Genomic DNA, 11938 nt, shown 5'->3' on the forward strand with positions numbered 1-11938 from the left:
TTTTCTCAGTGTCTCCCTCTTCCTTTGGACAGCAGCCGCGTGTTTCCTCCCCATGGACCTTTTTCCCTTCTCTCCTGCGGGGAGGGAGGATAAACTCCCTGGAATCGAGGCCCAGAGACTGGGAGCAGGAGGGCCCAGTGGGAGCCCCAGAGATGGGGGCACAGGGGGTTTCTCTCCCGCTCTGCCCACAAAGGGAACCATCCAAGGAGGGAAGGCAGCACCCTGGAAGTGCAGCCTGGCTTAGGGTCTCTCCAGAGAGGAACTGGGATCCTTGGACCATGGTCCACAACACCCCCGTGGGGGCTTCTGGCAGTGGATGAGCTGCCCCTCACAAGGACCCAGAAGGTCAGCTGTGGGAACCCACCACCTCTCCTCATCCAAAGGCCTTGAGAGTGAAGCCGAAGTGAGAGGGAGACGAAGGTTTAGAAGCTGATTCCCAACTCAAATCTCAGAGGAATCAATCAAATTGGAAGGAAAAAGGACACAAAACAGCAGAGGGAGAAACCAAATATGGGGTCAATCAAAAGGGGACTCCGATGCACCAATGGGAGGAATAAACCGGGTCATTTCCAGAGAAAATCTGCAGGGAGCTGCAGGTTCAAGGTGCCAAAGGTCAGCATTAAAACCTTCATGACTTCGAGAGGACTCATACTCACCCCTCCCCCACTATTTAAAGAGGTTACAATAAATGGACAACATGCTAATGTGAACAAATATACTTCTACTGTTTCTGCTTCTATCCAAAATATGAAGGTTAGAATCTGTCTTCAGAGAGGGGCGGCATACAAATGTAATATTATATTCTTATTATTCTTATTGTTATTATTATCATTATTATCATCATCATCTATCTATCCTCTCTCACACACACACAATCTCTCTCTTAATCTGAAATTTATATACCCCCCCCCCCCAACTCACAAGAGACTCTGGCTCACATATAGCAAAGCTAAAAATGGATATTTACATGAAAGTATTAGAAAGACATTCAAAACAATAAGAAAACTTTTTAAAAGAAGGAATATTAGGCAAAGTCACTTTTTTCAGCGCCTTTAAAACTAAATGGCTAAATGTTATGAGTCAAGGACAACTTCCAGTGGGTCACAGGACAAAGGGGCTGCCCCACCTGGAGACACAGCCATGGGGCGGAGGAGGAAACATAGAAACATAGAAGTCTGACAGCAGAAAAAGACCTCATGATCCATCTAGTCTGCCCCTATACTATTTTCTGTGTTTTATCTTAGGATGGATATATGTTTATCCCAGGCATGTTTAAATTCAGTTACTGTGGATTTATCTACCACATCTGCTGGAAGTTTGTTCCAAGGATCTACTACTCTTTCAGTAAAATAATATTTTCTCATGTTGCTTTTGATTTTTCCCCCAACTAACCTCAGATTGTGTCCCCTTGTTCTTCTGTTCACTTTCCTATTAAAAACACTTCCCTCCTGGACCTTATTTAACCCTTTAATATATTTAAATGTTTCGATCATGTCCCCCCTTTTCCTTCTGTCCTCCAGACTCTACAGATGGAGTTCATGAAGTCTTTCCTGATACGTTTTATGCTTAAGACCTTCCACCATTCTTGTAGCCCATCTTTGGACCCGTTCAATTTTGTCAATATCTTTTTGTAGGTGAGGTCTCCAGAACTGAACACAGTATTCCAAATGTGGTCTCACCAGCGTTCTATATAGCGGGGATCACAATCTCCCTCTTCCTGCTTGTTATACCTCTAGCTATGCAGCCAAGCATCCTACTTGCTTTCCCTACCGCCTGACTGCACTGTTCACCCACTTTGAGACTGTCAGAAATCACTACCCCTAAATCCTTCTCTTCTGAAGTATTTGCTAACACAGAACTGCCAATACAATACTCAGAGTGAGGATTCCTTTTACCCAAGTGCATTATTTTACAATTGGAAACATTAAACTGCAGTTTCCATTGCTTTGAGCATTTATCTAGTAAAGCTAAATCATTTGCCATATTACAGACGCCTCCAGGAATATCAACCCTATTGCACACTTTAGAGTCATCGGCAAATAGGCAAACCTTCCCTACCAAACCTTCCCCTATGTCACTCACAAACATATTAAAAAGAATAGGACCCAGAACAGAACCTTGTGGCACACCGCTTGTAACCTGACTCTGCTCAGAATACTCGCAATTAACAATAACTCTTTGATGTCTACGCTTCAGCCAGCTGCAAATCCATGGAACTATCCAGGGATTAAGTCCAATCTTCACTAATTTATCTATCAGCTCTTTATGTGGAACCGTATCAAAGGCTTTGCTGAAGTCCAGGTAGGCCATATCCACGGCACCACCTTCATCCAACACCTTTGTGACATAGTCAGAGAAATCAATGAGATTAGTCTGACATGATTTGCCTTCAGTAAAGCCAGGCTGATTTGGGTCCAATAAGTTATTGTTTTTTAGGTGCTGATTTATCCTCTTTTTGAGTAGAGTCTCCATCATTTTAACTACAACTGATGTCAAGCTAACTGGCCTGTAGTTACCAGCTTCTTCTCTACTGCCCTTCTTGTGGATAGGCACAACACTGGCCATTCTCCAATCCTCAGGAACATCTCCTGTTAACAGGGATTGGTTAAACAAATCAGTCAGGGGGGTAGTAATGACAGATCTGAGTTCTTTAAGAACTCTGGGGTGGATGCCATCTGGACCCATTGCCTTACTTATCTTTAATCGTTCAAGTTCTTCTAAGACATCGGCTTCTAAGATCACGGGAGCTGAATCCGTACAGCTGGAAGCAATGCTATATCCCTCTATGGTATTATTTTGTAAGGTGTCTTTTGAGAAAACTGAACAGAAGTAGCTATTGAAATGGTCAGCGATCTCCTTATTCCCATCAATGCATGTATTATTCCCAGTACTAAGCTTTGTGATGCCGCAGTTTTTCTTCTTCTTATCACTAATATATCTGAAGAAGGTTTTATCCCCCTTCTTTACAGATTTGGCAATTTCTTCCTCTTTTGAGGCTTTAGCAGCATATATTATCTGTTTCGCCTCCTTCTGTCTCATTTTATACACCTCCCTATCAGCTATACTTCCAGACTCTTTATACCTCCTATAGGCAGCCTTTTTTTCATTGACTATAGCCCTTACATCATTGCTAAACCATAGCGGTTTCTTCTTCCTTTTACCTTTAGTTACTTGTTTTACATAAAGTCATGTGGATTTTAAGATGGCCTTTTTTAATACAGTCCACCGGGTGCTCGCTCCTGCCATTTTATCCCTCCCCTTTAATTCATTATTTAAATATTCCCCCATTGCATTAAAATTTGTTTTTCTGAAATCCAATACTTTGGTTGCAGTATAGGATTGCTCACCATCAGTTTTTACATCAAACCATCAAACATTTCTCTGGGACAAATCATTTGTGCCAAGATGCACCACCACATCAACGTTATTACCTTTACTCACAGCCTTGACAATGTTTGTAATCCGCCTCCTGTCCCTGCTGGCAGTGGCCCCTGGGAGACACCTCAGCACCTTCACCATATCCTTGCTCTGTCCCAAATCAACACCTCTAACAGTCGAATCACCCACATTTACGACAACTTCCCCTTTGAACATCCCCTCATTCTCTGCCTGATGGACCTTGCTAATATCTCCAACATCCTTACTATTTAAATCCGCAAGAACATTATAGGAATTCAATACAGAGAGACCAAAGCTGCCCAGGAGAGTCCCTGAGCTGCCCTGATGAAGAATCCAGGCTTGTTGTCTGCTGGATCCTGGCCAGTTCCCCAGTTCTGCTTCGGAGGAGCCCAACGCTTCAGGCTGGGGAAGCGAAGCCCAAGAGCCTCTGCAGTTGTTGGGGCTTGCAGAAAGAAGAGCTGCTGCTTTGTGTGTGTGTGTAGTGGGGATGTCAGGAACAACTCAGAGAAAATCAAAATCTTGCAGGTGGAAACATGAAGTTCTTCTTTGATCAGGAGAGCGATGAGCGTCCCACCAGAGTCTCTGGATCTGGGGCCCATTTTGTGTGACTGGGTGTGTGCAGACACACAATTGTGGGGCAGGTTCGGACTCGGACTCTTCCTTCAGCTACAGGAGGGGACCCAGTTCTGGCCTGCTGAGGAAGATGCTGGGTCAGGGGGGAATTTGACCCCTCCATCCCCCCCCTCCCAGGAAAGGACTGAGGCCATCTCAGGATACAGGCCCTGTGGGATGTCTGCTTGCTGCAGCCGGGAGAGGGTTGAGGCTCTGAGCCTTGCCTGATCTCTTATTTCATACTCAGCACTCAACAACTGGCAGCTGCCCATCCTCCCTTGCCCTCACCTAGCTTAGAGAGATCAGCCTGGCCATCTTGAGGATGGGAGACCACCAGGAGGCATCTGGGCTACTGTATAGGCCAGTGAGGGCTAACCTTTCTTTCCTTGGGTGCTGAAGGAGAGTGCACTTATGCTATCACACAAACAACTGGCAGAAACCATCGCGGAACCACTACTTCTCATCTACCAAACTCCTGGACCACAGGAGATCTACCGGAAGACTGGAAACGAGCTGATGTAGTCCCCATCCACAAAAAAGGTAAAAAGACTGACCCAGGTAACTACAGACCAATCAGTCTGACTTCTGTACCTGGAAAAATACTGGAGAAAATAATAAAAAAGCAACTTTGCAACTACCTAGACACATAAAAGATCATATCCAACAGTCAGCGTGGGTTTGTCAGAAACAAATCATGCCAAACCAATCTCATATCATTTTTCAACACCATAACCAAATCAATAGACCAACACAACGTAGTTGACCTCATATACTTGGACTTCAGCAAAGCTTTTGATAAAGTAGATCACAATCTCCTAATCCAAAAATTAGAAAAAACCGGGGTAGACTATAACACATGCAGATGGAGAAGCAGTTGGCTGACTAACTGCACCCAACAAGTAGTCCTCAATGGCTCCAAATCCACCTGAAAGAAGGTTGGCAGTGGGGTACCACTGGGTTCTGTCCTGGATCCTGTGCTCTTCAACATTTTCATCAATGACCTAGATGAGGGAATAGAGGGGGAACTAATCAAATTTGCAGATGACACCAAGCTGAGAAGGATAGCCAACACCCTAGAGCAGCGGTCCTCAAACTACGGCCCGTGGGCCGGATGCGGCCCGACAAGGTCTTTTAACTGGCCCGCGGCATCTCACGAGATTTTACTGGTCGATAAAATAAGCTCCCGAATCTCCTGTCCACTCACCGCGGTCGGCTGCTGAGCGAGGAGGAGGTGGAGAGGCAAGGGGGCGGGGAGGAAAGCGGGCCTGCAATTGTCCCCTTCCTTTGCCGCCTTTAGGGAGAGAAACTGTTGCTGCCCTATGGCAGAGCAGCAACAGTTCCTCTCCCTAAAGGCGAGAAAAAAATTGGCCAATTGCAGGCCCGCTTTCCTCCCCGCCCCCTTGCCTCTCCACCTCCTCCACCCCTCCTCCTCCGCAGTGAGTGGACGTGAAATTCATGAAAAGGCGATTGGCAATTGAAAAACTGTCCACTGAAAGTCACAGCTAAGTGCACCATGGCTAAGTTTGTGTGTGGGGGGGGGAGGAGGCTGCTTGAAAACCCCTGACCTCCATCACCTCCCCCCCATGGCACAAGGCGAGCACACCTCGCCGCTGACACAGGCGGCGGGGACTGCCCTGTCCCCCTGTCCCTCCTGCGCAAAGCTACGCAGCCCCAGATCACTCGCTTCTCCAGCCAGCAAAGCCGAGTGTCCGGCTTTGCTGGCTGATGCAGGAAAGCGTCGCATTTAAAAAGCACGCCACTTTCCCGGGCAGCTGGCTTTACTGGCTGTAGAAGTGAGCAATCTGGGACTGTGGCGCCGTGGTGGCCTTCAAGCGCGGCCCTTCGCGGCGCCCCACCACCCGTTCCTGCAGGAAGAGATCGGGCACTTTACCGGGAGGTGGAGGCGGCGTGGGGCCGAATGCTGGGTACCGGGGAGGGCGAAGGAGTGGACGCGCCTCTCATACACCACGCCAGCAACAGAGAGAGAAAGAGAGCGCGGAGGGCGGCTTGCCAGTCCACGCGCGCCTGGATGAGCGGTGGACTCCGCCGTTGATCTCTGCCCCCTTTCGGCTCTGCAGCTTAGGTCCTTAACCTAAGTTAAAAAAAAAAAACCTAGACTCGCATACAGTCTGGGAGAAATCCCACTTAGCAGTAGTGACTGTGAAAGAGATCTTGGAGTCTTGGTGGATAATCAACTAAATATGAGCCAGCAATGTGCAGCAGCGGCTAAAAAGGCCAACACAATTTTAAGCTGCATCAACAAGGGGATCAAGGCCAGGGAGGTACTAATACCATTCTATAATGCTCTGGTCAGACCACATCTGGAGTACTGCATTCAGTTCTAGTCACCACCATCGTTCCTTGTAAGTTGTGCGCGCCCCCCAAAATACTCCCCACGCACCCTTTTCCATGGGCGTGCGCTCCCCATCCCTCTGCCAGCCCTTGGGGGGGGCAGGGAAGTGCCGGCGGCAGTAGAAGGGAAGGGAGCTGCGGCCGCCCCTGCCTCCCCTCAGTGCCTCCGGTCCCCTTGCGCTCCTGGCCTCTCGGCCCTGCCCCCCGCCCGCCCGATCCGCCCCCTCTCCTCCTCCGTCGCCTCCTGTCTTGGGGCGCGACTTCCCCCGCTGCGGCTGCGGCTTCTCGGGACGAAAGCACTCCCAGCCAGGGGGCTGCGAGAGAGGGCTTTCTCCGCGGGCTTCGGGAATGCCCGCTCCGGCCCTCTTCAGCCCCTTCGCTGGGAGTGCTTTTGTCCCAGACTTCCAGCAAGGGGGCTGCAGTAGAGGCAGGGCAGGCATTCCCGAAGCGCTCGGAGAAAGCGCTCTCGCAGCCCCCTCGCCGTCGGTGCCTCCATTCCGGAGCTCCGCCTTACAGCTCATCAGCCAGTCGCCGCCCCACAGCTACTGCCCAATGCCGCTGCTGAGAGAAAGAGAAAGGGGGGGGGCAGAGAGAGATAGCAAGAGAGAGAAGAGAAAGAAAGCAATAGAGAGAGAGAGATGAAAAGGGGAGATAGCAAGAGAGAGAAGAGAAAGAAAGCAAGAGAGATAGAAAGAAAGAGAAAGAAAGCAATAGAAAGAAAACAAGAGAGAGAGAGATGAAAGGGGGGAGAGATAGCAAGAGAGAAGAGAAAGAAAGCAAGAGAGAGAAAGAAAGAAAACGAGAGAGAGAGAGATGAAGGGGAGAGAGAGATAGCAAGAGAGAGAAGAGAAAGAAAGCAAGAGAGATAGAGAGAGAAAGAAAGCAATAGAAAGAAAATGAGAGAGAGAGAGAGCAAGAGGGGAAGCTCACCTGTTATTGGAAATGGTTCAAGAGTTCACACACACACACAAGGGGGGAGGAGACAGGGATGGAAAAAGAGGAGAAGATAGTAATAAAATAGATTTTGGTTTTGTTTTATTATTAATTTCTTTTAATAAAAAAAGAAGGGAATTTGTTTATTTATTTATTTATTCATTCTTCTATGCCGCCCAGTCCCAAAGGGACTGTCGCTCAGACACTATACTTTTCCGCCCACACCAAAAAAAAATTAGAGGGAACATTGGTCACCACACTTCAAAAGAGACATAGAAACTCTGGAGAAGGTGCAGAAAAGGTCAACCAAGATGATTAAGGGATTAGAAACCAAGACTTATGAAGAGAGATTGCTGGAACTGGGCATGGATAGCCTAGAGAAAAGAAGGGCCAGGGGGGACATGATAGCAGTCTACAGGTACTTGAGGGGCTGTCACAGAGAGGAGGGGGTCACGCTGTTTTCCAGGGCACCAGAGGGCGAGACAGGGAACAACGGTTTGAAGCTGACCAAGGAGAGATTCAACCTAGAAATAAGGAATAACTTCCCGACGGTCAGAGCGATCAACCAGTGGAACGACCTGCCAGTGGAAGTTGTGAACTCCCCAACTTTGGACATTTTCAAGAGGAGACTGGACTGTCATTTGGCTGTAGGATGTCCTGCATAAGCAGGGGGTTGGACTTGATGACCTGCATGGTCCCTTTCAACTCCAATAAATAAATAAATAAATAAGAATGTGGGTTCTTTTGGGGGGGCATCTGTGGTAGGTGCCTATTGGAAGAGTATGATGGGGGGGTTGCTCAGTTTTCCATTTCAGAGCCCCCCCTCGGTTGGTTCCTTCTCACCTTTGCTAGGGAAGTGGGCAGCTAGAGCGATGTCCCAGGATTCCCCTTTTGATATCTTCTTGAGTGACCTTGGACTCCTTTGCACGTTAAAAGAATCTGAACTGGCGCCATGTTTTGGTGCAACCGAAATACAACATTTCATCGGATGCTTCCTGTATGTTTCAACAAACAAAGGAGCCTAAAATGAAACCATTTAAAACAAAGGTTGTGGGGGAGGGAAGCAACCCAGTGTCCTTATAACAAAACCTCTTTTCAGTGGAATGTTATTCAGGCTAGAGAGACAAAAGGAAATGTCTGGCATATGTCAATCAATGTGCAGGTTTGCTGGATGGATGGATGGGTTTTTTTGTTTTTTGTTTTGTTTTTTTAGATGCAAACTTTTAAAAAAGTGACCAATGAAGTTTTATTAGGATTATTTCACGGATCCTCAATCTCTAGTTGTTGTTGTTGCTCTTGTTTTTATGAATTTTTTGAAAAGGAAAGAAGTTGGAAGGGATCTTGGAGGTCATCTAGTGCAACCCACTGCTCAATCTGAGACTCGAAGAGGGAGACGTTGGGTGTCGGAATGGGGCAGGAGGCTCGAGTTGTGGGGCAGAGAAATGGCTGGGTGAGCGAAGGGGGAGGCTCAGGTGTCCCCAAAAGGCCCCCCAGGAGTGCTTGGGGAGGACCATGCGGGCTGCCATTTGGACCTTCAAAACGGGCTTGAGGGGAAGTAGAGCGGGAGGGGGGGCTCTTAGCAAGAGAAGGTCCAGGCTGCCAGTCTCCTCTCCCCCCTCAACTTGCCACCTTCAGAGGAGGCCTCCTAGATGGTCCCTCGCACAACCTCTCTTCCAGCCCCCAGACTCACCTTTCTTGATCTTCAGCTAGAGGAGCCCCACAGCCAGGAAGGTATCTCCTATCATGGCCCCCATAATCCCCACCCAAACTTTGGCCCTGGCAGAAATGGAGGAGGAGCCTCACATGAGCAGGAGGATCAGGCCCACCTTACCCCAGGAGGGTCCACTCTGGCTCCCCACACCACAGAGAGGGTCTCTCACCCTTCTTAGGGCAGGACAAGTTCCCCAGAGGAGGAGGGGATAGAGAGGAGAGGCCTAGCCCACTGGACAATGATTGGGGCCTCCAGGCTGGCATGCCCCACCTGGCGAGCATAGAGGTCCACTCGCTAGGTCTGGGTCTTCAGCATCACCTGGGACTGGTGGGTCCAGTCTCCCTTCTGGAGCTCCTACCCGAAGGCCACACCTTCCTTCTCCAACTGCTGGTTCTTCAGCCACTGGATCTTGATCTCCACAGGATAAAAGCCCTTGGTGGTGCAGGAGAGGGAGGCACAGGAGCAAGAATGGAAGACCAAGTTGGTTACTCCAGATGCCACCTGGGACCATAGTTCCCTCTAAGGTGCGCAGTGCGCTGGAGCGCAGGCAAATCCTAAGGACAGCCCAGAGTTTTCCAAGCTGGCGCGGAGCCAGCGCGGTTTCTCCCTGACCAACAGCTGATCCGTCCCTCCCAAGCTGTTGGCGGGGGAGAAATCTCCGGCTTCTCTGGCTCTGTCTGAGGCTGCCGTCGCACGCACCCACCTCCCCTGTGACCTCAGAAGGCAGAAGATGGGGGGGGCTGATGGAGGCCAGCCCCCTCGAGACAATGAAGGCCGCCCTGCGGGCTTTCTCTAGTGTGGATACAGAGCGTCGAGGGACGCCCTTCCACTGCCCCTCAGTTGCCACTGTGCGTGTCGTGTCACTTTGCACTCATGTGAGCCAAGGAGATGGGGATGGGATCACACCGTGAGAAATGCCCGCCATTGGGCAAGTGACACGACACGCACGGCGTCAACTGAGGGGAAGCGGAAGGGCGTCCCTCGGCCCTCTGTATCCGGACGCTAGAGAAAGCCTACGGGGCAGCCTGGATCGGCGCGAGGGGGCTTGTCTCCATCAGCCCTCCCCCAATCGTGCAGCCCGAGAGAAAGCAAAAGGGGGATGAAAGCGGGAGAAGAACAGAAAGGAAGGTGAGAGAAATAATAAAAATAATAATTGCCTGCCCGCTGAAGTTCAGCCGAGTCTCTCCTCCCCACGCTGGCGCTGGGCCAGGAGCGGGGTCTTGGAGGCGGGGGGCTCTGGAAAGGGCCTCCCCCCAGCTGGCCCTCCTTCCAGCCTCCCCTCAGACCAGGAAGGGGCCCGGCAGCCGCTCTCCGCCTTTGCAGCCTCTGCATCAAAACAGGAAAGGTGCTTATTCCAGGCAGTTCCGGGGCTACGTGGAGTGGGCCCTGCGGAGGCCTCCAAAGTCTCCCGTTTGCTTTCACCAATGCTGCCTAGCAGGTCCGGGGCCGCCCTGGCATTTCAATGACCCCGTAGTGAAGACGGAGCTCCACAGAGCGTCTTCTAAACTTTCTTTTCCCGAGCCCCTTTCCCCACTTTTAAAAAGGATGTTGGACTGCGAAAGGGCTTTTATGGGGTTCGTTTACTGGCAGTTACTGTCAAAATTGACACGTTTTCTACTCCAGATTGTTCGGTGGTATTTTAACCTGATAAGTTTAGGTGAGAGGAAGGGGGCAGGAAGAGAGAGAAAGAAGGAGGGGAGGGAGGAAGAGAGAGAGAGAAAGAGAGGGAAAGAAAGCAAGAGAGATAGAAAAAGAAAGCAAGAGAGAGAGAGAAAAGGATGTATTAATTATTAAAACTGGATTAGACTTTTAGAACTATATAGCATTACATAGGTAAAATTAATGGAAGATATATATCATAAATAAGGGTTTTATGATGTGTACTGTATGGTTTTATGAGTTTGCATTATGAATTTAAAATATACTTGGAAATGTAGAAGATTGATGAAAGTTAATAATAGTAAATGCTATGTGCCTGAAAAGTAATTGAGCTTGGAAATATTGAATGAAATTATAGAAAAGTAAATATGGAAATGTGTTAATTGATGCATTGGTGTTCAGATAGATTTTCATAGTATTACTAGATTACTATAATACTATGTTAAATATTTAAGAAATGAAGATTTTAAAGCATGGATTAATAGTTGTGTTTTTAGTTTTGCTGTTTTTTTTAGTTTTAATAGTAATAGATTTTGGTTTTGTTTTATTATTAAGTTCTTTTAATAAAAAAGAAGGGAATTTTTATTTATTTATATGTATATTATTTATTTATTTATTTATGACTGCCGCTCAGACACGATACTTTTCCGCCCACGCTGAAAAAAAATAGAGGGGACACTGCCTGGGACTGACCGTGTCCAGAGCGCTGGCAACCCTTAGATTGCAGGATGCACCAAGCCTTTGCCAGGGCCATGACAAGATGCTTACTGAGGGGGATTTGGGGGAATGCAGAGGGAGACCCCCCCCACCCCCAAACCTGCCTCTGCCTGCAGCTGGGCGACCCCTCCCAGCCAAAGGAACCAGCCATTCTTGATGAAGGAAGTGGGGAGGGGTCCAAGTCCCAGATGTCAGCTTGCCTGGGATGGGGGGCATCTTTGGGAACAGGAAAATGGGGGCAGATGGAGGCTGAGGAGATCAGGCAGATCCCAAGATCACCGCAGAGCTTTGGACGGGATCCCTGTTAATACCCTGTTTCCCCGATAGTAAGACACCCCCGATTGTAAGACGTATCGGGGGTTTCAAGGGTTTCGGCTAATATAAGCCGTACCCCGAAAGTAAGACATATGTCTTACTTTCGGGGAAACACGGGGGTATTGCCGCCTCCCTCTCATCTAGCTGCGCACCGCCTCCTGCCCACGTCCGCACCGTCCTCCTCTCCATACGTCGCCGCGTCTGCCACCTCCCTCTGATCTTAATGAGCGCCGCCTCCTG

At 49.0% G+C, this 11938-nt stretch overlaps 1 protein-coding gene across 1 annotated transcript in view; it reads left to right on the top strand.

The window, feature by feature from the left end:
- Positions 1 to 10299, top strand: part of SYNGAP1 (synaptic Ras GTPase activating protein 1) — a 175820-nt gene extending 165521 nt beyond the window's left edge. The window contains exon 20 of the transcript XR_011557817.1: positions 10288 to 10299. The gene's annotated coding sequence lies outside the window, so the exon portion shown is untranslated. The remainder of the gene's footprint in view (positions 1 to 10287) is intronic.
- Positions 10300 to 11938: the final 1639 nt, after the last annotated feature.

Source organism: Erythrolamprus reginae, chromosome 2 (assembly GCF_031021105.1).
Source record: "Erythrolamprus reginae isolate rEryReg1 chromosome 2, rEryReg1.hap1, whole genome shotgun sequence".
Lineage (NCBI taxonomy): Eukaryota > Metazoa > Chordata > Lepidosauria > Squamata > Dipsadidae > Erythrolamprus > Erythrolamprus reginae.